Source organism: Lygodium microphyllum, chromosome 3 (assembly GCF_053477565.2).
Source record: "Lygodium microphyllum isolate KBCC chromosome 3, Lygodium_microphyllum_v1.1.10, whole genome shotgun sequence".
NCBI lineage: Eukaryota > Viridiplantae > Streptophyta > Polypodiopsida > Schizaeales > Lygodiaceae > Lygodium > Lygodium microphyllum.
The window spans coordinates 121,506,584-121,514,249 of NC_141137.1; the positions used below are offsets into that span (position 1 = coordinate 121,506,584).

Sequence of the window (7,666 nt, forward strand, 5' to 3'; positions counted from 1 at the left end):
TGGAAGCTAACTTTCTCCCTTGTGTAAGTGGCTAACTTTCTCCCTTGTAGCCTCTCGAGGTAACTCCTCTCTCTCTCTTTCTCTCTCTCTCTCAAGCTCCTTCTCCAATCCTCTTGGGAGGGGTATCCTTCTATCTCCCTCTCTCTACCTCTCTCTCGCAGCCTCTTAGGGTCTCCTGCTTCCTAAACTACTCCCATGCCTCATATTTATAGTTGAATTAGAGAAGAAGGGTTGTGACTGAGAAGAAGAGCTCTTTGTGGAGGGGATATTGGAAAAATCAGTAATCTGATGGTTCCGTTGGCTTCGAAAGGGGGGTAAAACCCCAAGACAGTTGATTAGAAATCTTTCAGATCACTTCTTCTTCTTCTTCACCTTGTTGTTCAAAGTGTTGTTTTCTACCTGTAAACTGCGATCGTGATGTTCGTGATTTTACCAATCCTTTTTTTGCATTAAATCTCCAAAACTGGCTAAAAAAACCACTTGCTTTTTTTTACATGACATCCTATTCATATCTTTTTAGGATTTTTACAATAATATCTAAAATATGCTAGTTTTGTCCCAAAAATCTAATATTTTTGGATCATCCATACTATACACACTAAATTAATGACTAATATGGCCCATATCTCTTGTTCACATGATAACTTTCGTGATGGGTGGCTACAATCCTTTCAATTTGGAGAAAATGTCGGGTTACGACTCTCAAATTTTTTATATTTTTAATTAGATAAAAATTGTTAGTTATTAACGTTAGTTAGTTTTTACTTTAGTTAGTAATCTTACTAACTTATTAATTGACTAACTAACTTTTGAACTAACCAACTAACTTTTAATTGTGTGAAAATATTACAAATATTTAATTATGGCTTATCCACCATGACCTAATAAGATTTCACAATGGAAAACATGTGTATAATCATACATTGGTATCATTGTTGATGTGGAGAGAACAACCTCTCAAAAATTACCATATGATCATGTTTCTAAAATTTCATACAAGGTTATAAGGTAATTAAATATTAGCACTTCACTACATTTTCCACAGGTTTTATAACAAGATAGTATTGACACTTGTTTACATTTGTCACATGTTTAAATCTAACATATTGTTATCTACTTGCAAGCTAATAGACCTTTGTACATGACATCATGTAAAAAGCAATTTACTTTGAAAGATTATATAAGTGATGTTGACTTAGTTTCACTTTTGTGTGGTGTAAGGCACTCTTAAAGTTTTAGAAAACAAGGTGTTGAAATACTCAATTGCTTATTTGCAACTATAATTAGTGCATGGCCCATGCAATTGCATATTCTCAACCCAATAATTTAATCATCACTGTCTTAAAGTTGTGCTATGTGGAGAATATGTCATGCTTCCCACGCTTCTTACTAAAGGAATTGCACTTTCAAGAATACTTCTTATCCTTGTGTCAAAGGACAATGATAGATATCTATAAGTATGCACCATTGATTAATGAGGCAAATGTATTGGTTAGAATGTTGGAGATGCCAATATGAGAGTGCTTCTTTCTTGGAACTAGAATACTCAAAAGCTCATAAGTGCTTCTTACATAAGTGGACTATTGAAAAGCTGGCTTCCCATATAGCAAAAAAAGAGAACATTTCTAGATACTTATCAAAGTATCTAGAAAAAGTCTCAATAAGTAAAAGTGGACATTTTACAAGATAGTGATATATTAAAAAATTCCTATATAGGAATTTCAAAATTTCCTAGTTGTCGATATAGTAAAATTTCAATATCCAAGTAAACTTGTTAGAATGAGTGATATAGTAAAATTTTTCTATATAAGAAAACTAGTTGGAATCATGCATATAGTGAAATTTATCCCTGTATAGTAAAAAGTTCAAATCAAAATAATTGAAAGAATTAAAATATATTGTCTTCATTAATAAAGAGATTAGTCTAGGATACAAATATACTCAATACTCAAAGGTCTGTTGTGACTTTTTGTGACAATAATTTTCTCTCTACAAAGTAACCAATCTATAATAGACTTTCTCATGGTTGACAATGTTTGTTCATTGAGTCCTCCTTAAAAACTAGGGTCTTCTTGATAAGAGTATGCATAGACTTTAATGATGTATATAGCTCATCAATGGATTGGATGTCCAAATATTTTAGGAGAATTGTTTCTTCATCTTCCTCTTTGAAGGTATCAACAACCTGCATTAAAAGAAGACAACATAAATTAGTATGCTACTACATCATAAGTTAACTAGCTACTTTATAATTTTAATATATAATAACATTGAGTTATGGATGAAGTTCTTGAAGACAATTTAACATTAAGAGAATCCACTTTTTTTGATGGATCAATATGGTTGAGAGGCTATAGTGGAGACATGAAATTAAAGTTAAAAAAATAAAATTATATCACATTACTTTAAAAAAAATGTAGAGAAGTACCTTAGATTGTTTCTTCTTTCCACTTACTATCCTTTTGGTGTTGCTTACTCTACTTCATTTTCTTGCTCATCTTATCATAACAAGTTTGTAAATAGATATAATTCCTTAGTTGCATATATTAAAACAAGTGATTGAGAGATGGCTAAGCATACCTTTCGTAAACGAACACTTTTCCGTGCAATTTCAATCTCATCGGGATCTTCAAATGTATATTGAGGAATAGAGTGTTCAATACTACACGAACCCTACAATATAAGAAAAATAAAATTCAAAAAAAATATCATTTCATATTTAAGCACAAAATCAAGAATATTATATAAAAAAAATCCTCATACATTTGGGATTCCTTATAGAAGCTCCATAAAAGTATGATTAGAGTTCAAATAGTCTTGAAACATGGTTAAGTATTAGAGAAAATAAAATGAAAAAAATTATAAATCAAATTGAGATACTTTTTGAGATTTTGAGAAATAGAAAGATAGTATAGATATACATCATCCTTCTTCCAAAGGTAAATAGCACCAAGAAACTCAAGGGGTAAAATTTGATCATAGTTTTGATCTATGATATCTAGAATTCTTTGTTTGTCACCTGTATTATCATGAAATCACAGATCCTTGCCAAACTCATGGTTCTTGATCTAATTGTACACTTTTCTGTGATTGGCACAATATCTAACATTTTGCATATGTCTATAGTACTTCAGTAAAAATGGTTTCCCAAATTCATATTTGTCTTCTCAACTAATCTTTTTAGGCGGTCTGAAAATTTGGCCATATGTAGGAGTCTTCATTAAAGACATATTTCCTAATTGTATATCATTGATTTGCTTTTGAGGTGGTAATTGGACTACTCTTTTACTTTGTATTGAAATTGATTTACCCATGCTCACTGTTTGCTTAGAACTATCATTCTTCGATTTCACTTCCTTAATTGTTTTTTGCAAAGTGATAATGGTATGCATAATTGAATCTAGAGTTTGCTAACTTTGGGAGGCTATGAGACAAGCTAAAATTAAATTGGAAAAAATTATGTCAATATTCAATCATAAAAAATCATTTCATTCTTTATACAAGGATACAACAAAATCTTCAAGGGTGGCATAGAGTTTGCATTTTCAAGTTTGCACCCCACTTTGTATTTTAGGGTTTTCACAACTATAAATTAGGTTTTGCATCCCCTTTTGGGCATCCTACATGCTTCATGAGATCTAAGCTAGTCATTCCTTGAAGCATGCTAGCCTATACTATTCTAATCACAAATCCATGTGTGCAACCCACAAAATAGTTGTGGGTGCGACAAATACAATTGTGTGTGATGATATAATGTGCATGGGTTCAAATCTCACAAAATAATATATCCATAAGTATGATGCGTCCATGAAATAAAATACATAATATAAATACCCAGAAATAATCATTGAAGCTCTGCAAAATATGATCCACCATCAAATAAATATGACACTTTAGCTTTCATTTTGCTTTGACCTTCTTTGACCTTGCCTTTCACATTTGCTATTAATAAACCTACTCAAAACTGCCAAAGAAGTTGGACCAAGAAATGTATATATTGTTGATATAATACAAATCATTCAAACCATGGCATATGAGGCTCAGTACTTTGAAGAACACATGATTATCCACAAGCATATTGTTTATTTCTGTGATGCTCACATGATTTGCTAGTACCGTCTAACACCATTTCCTTATTTGAAAAGAGGGATTGAAAACCATAGCCTTTTAAAGAAATTGCTCATGGGTTGATTAATATACACAAGGGAAATATACATGGTACCCATGAGAGTGAGGAAGAAGAGGTAACTCTTGAGCTCAAACTTTCTAAGATGAGAGAAAAATCATTGCAACGACAATGCCTATATTCTTACATATCAATAGCTACATTTCGACCACACATTAATGTATGCAACTTGGAAAATTTATGCAATTTGAGAAGGATAGGTAGCCTTACAACATGTAGGGTGAACTAAGATAAATGTGAAGTGTGAATAATTGCTACCCTTTGTTCTTTCTATTTTTCTATGTATCATTTATGAGAAAGGGTTAGTTGTTGGTAATGAGTTTGAAAATATGTTGGATGAGTGTGGAAGATTGTGTGCCTTTTAAGGCATTCAAGTAGTAATGTGCATATGTGTGTGTGGGGGAAGGGGGGATAAAGGTAAAGACCAAAGAAGAGAAACAAGTGCAAGTGTGTGCTCATGCGTCTCACAAGTAATAGCTCCCACTGTAGCATAAGAAAAACTTCGTTTCTATAGTGCACTTAGTTTTTCTAGAGTGTATATGCGTGCACTTAGTTTTTCTACAGTGCACTTAGTTTTTCTATCAACTTGGCTCTCCTTATCCAAAGAAGATATGCACTAGGCATATAAAATAAAAAAACTTTGATACATTAGGTGCTAAAAGTTATAATATTACATACATTGATGTGCCATCATATGGTTGCTGGTATTTGACACTAATGGAATGATTTGGAAAGTGCATTATGAAAAATGATAATGAGGGTAACAATTACTAGCATTTGGTACTAATTGAATGATTTGGAAAGTGCATTATGTAAAATGATAATGAGGGTAATGGTTAAGATATTTCTATCAAGGCTCCTTTGCAGTGGCCTTATCAATTGACTATGTACAAGCTATAAATATGTTGCTAATCAACATTATTTATTATCTTCTCACATAATCCATCATTGTTACAAGTGACATACATAACCATGTTGATCTCATATTGCCTATAACACGTAGTTTTCCTCGCTCATATTCCCTTATACAAGTTGTTATGCACAATGGCCTCTTGTTCTATCTATTCTTACCAATGTCATAGTCTTGACATACCACATTCTTGGGATGTTGAGATTCAATGATATGATAATACCAAACACATGAGGCTTCAAGAAAGAATTTTCCTCTTAATTGTTTCAAAATAAAGTGTTCTCTTTTTTCATTCCTTATGTGTTTTTGAAGCCAAAGAAGACCAAAATTTAGGGTTAGATTTTGCATCACTTTGCTATTATGAGTAAAATATTGAACTTATAATTGATATCCTTGAAACAAGTGAAATATCATATTAGCTAGCTTAATGGTCTTAGAAACAAATAAGTGGCTTTGATACCATTTACGATTTAGAATTATAGGAAAAGGTGGCTTATTTATTGGGTTATTGCTTATGGTCCCTATGCACAAAGTAAAGATTCTACTATGCTTACTTTATGTCAAGAAATTCCAATATATATTCAAAAGATCTAGGTTTTCTCACATTTCAAAACAAAACATGTGAGTTTTCTATGTCTATAGAATTCTACGAGGTTATGTGATGTATGTGGCATATGCACAAAGATGTGCTATCAAGGTAGCATTATCATATGGACCCTAAAGAGATCTAAAAATTAGCATATTGTTAGCATCATAAAGTAAGATTGATATCAAGACTTCTATAGGAGATTGAGTTAGGCCACCAATCCCATTGATGATATCAATGAGCTCACTAATATATAGTCAGAATGTGGGTGAAAAGGGTTAGCCCTACTTCAAACTAAAGGGATAGCCCTATTTCACACTATTTATTCTTTGGACTATGTTTAACATCCTTGTGGATCTTGGACCTTGTTTATCACTAAGTCATAAAGTGTAAGGATCCTCAAAATCATAGAGAAATTGAAGCCATGACTTTGGGCCTTGTTTATCACTAAGTCATATAACTGTAAGGATCCTCAAAATCATAAAGGAACAGAAGCCATGACTTTGGGCCTTGTTTATCACTAAGTCATAAAGTGTAAATCATAGAGCAATAGAAGCCATGACTTTGGGCTCATCAAAGATTCCTACCTCCACTTGAGCTAGTGGATCTTAACAAAATAGTTTATACTTTTGTATCTTGTAGTAGCCTATAACATGGTGAGAAGTATGAAGAAAGCATCCTTTCAAGGTCTTGAAAAAGTTATCTTTAAGGGAACTTTCTCTTGTAATATATTTTTGTCGACATACTATAGCATGTTGAACATGGGTTTAAATGCATCCCCTTGTAGCAATTTGCGTTGTTTACATCATTACGCATGTGTCAAATTTTGGTTGTAAGGTGTGCTAGTTTTGTGTTTTTCAAATTACAATTATATTTAATAATTAATTTCATAAAATTATATATGCATATTAATAATCAAGTCATTTCAAAGGAAATGTTATTGGGAGATGCTAAAATCCTTGAGCTATACACATATAATGAAGCTTTTTATACTACAATACAATGAAGAATAGTCAAACAAACAAAGGTGGGCAATGTAGTCTTAAAAAATGTGTTGCAATTTAAGAACTTGTCGTTATACTTATTGGGACATTAAAAAAGTATAATTGATAAACAAGCATACAAGTTACAAACTTTAATTATGGCTTATCCACCATGACCTAACAGGATTCCACAATGGAAAACATGTGTATAATCATACATTGGTATCATAGTTGACGCGGAGAGAACAATCTTTCAAAAAATACCATATGATCACGTTTCTAAAATTTCATACAAGGTTATAAGGTAATTAAATATTGGCACTTCACTACATTTCCCACGTGTTTTATAACAAGATAGTATTGACACGCGTTTACATTTGTCACATGTTTACAACCAACATATTGCTATCTACTTGCAAGCTAATAGACCTTTGTACATGTCATGTCAAAAGTAGCTTACTTTGAAAGATTATATAAGTGATGCTGACTTAGTTTCACTTTTGTGTGGTGTAAGGCACCCTTAAATTTCTAGAAAACAAGGTGTTGAAATAAACAACATTAATTCCTAAATGAGTAAAGGCTCACCCTATATACACAATTGCTTATTTGCAACTGTAATTACTGCATGGTCCATGCAATGGCATATTCTTAGCCCAATAATTTGATCATCATTGTGTTAACATTGTGCTATGTGGAGAGTATGCCAAGCTTCCCTCCTTTCTTGCTAAATGAATTGCACCTTCAAGAATACTTCCTATCCTTGTGTCAAAGGACCATGATAGATATTTATAAGCATGCACCATTGATTAATGAGGCAAATGCATTGGTTAGAATGTTGGAGATGCCAATATGAGAGTGCTTCTTACTTGGAACTAGAATATTCAAAAGTTCATAAGTGCTTCTTACATAAGTAGACTATTCAAAAGCTAGCTTGAGGGTAGCATGCTTCCTTGCTTGAAATATATAAAAAGAATAAGGAATCAACTTACAATTCACATGGT

At 32.3% G+C, this 7,666-nt stretch overlaps 1 long non-coding RNA gene across 1 annotated transcript; it reads right to left on the reverse strand.

Annotated features, from left to right (window-relative positions):
* Positions 1-2,078: 2,078 nt before the first annotated feature.
* On the reverse strand, positions 2,079-7,403 carry LOC148038834 (uncharacterized). Its single transcript, XR_015690445.1, has 3 exons — positions 7,251-7,403; positions 2,581-2,673; positions 2,079-2,185 (listed from the first exon to the last, which is right to left on the reverse strand). It is a non-coding gene; the product is annotated as an uncharacterized LOC148038834 (long non-coding RNA).
* Positions 7,404-7,666: the final 263 nt, after the last annotated feature.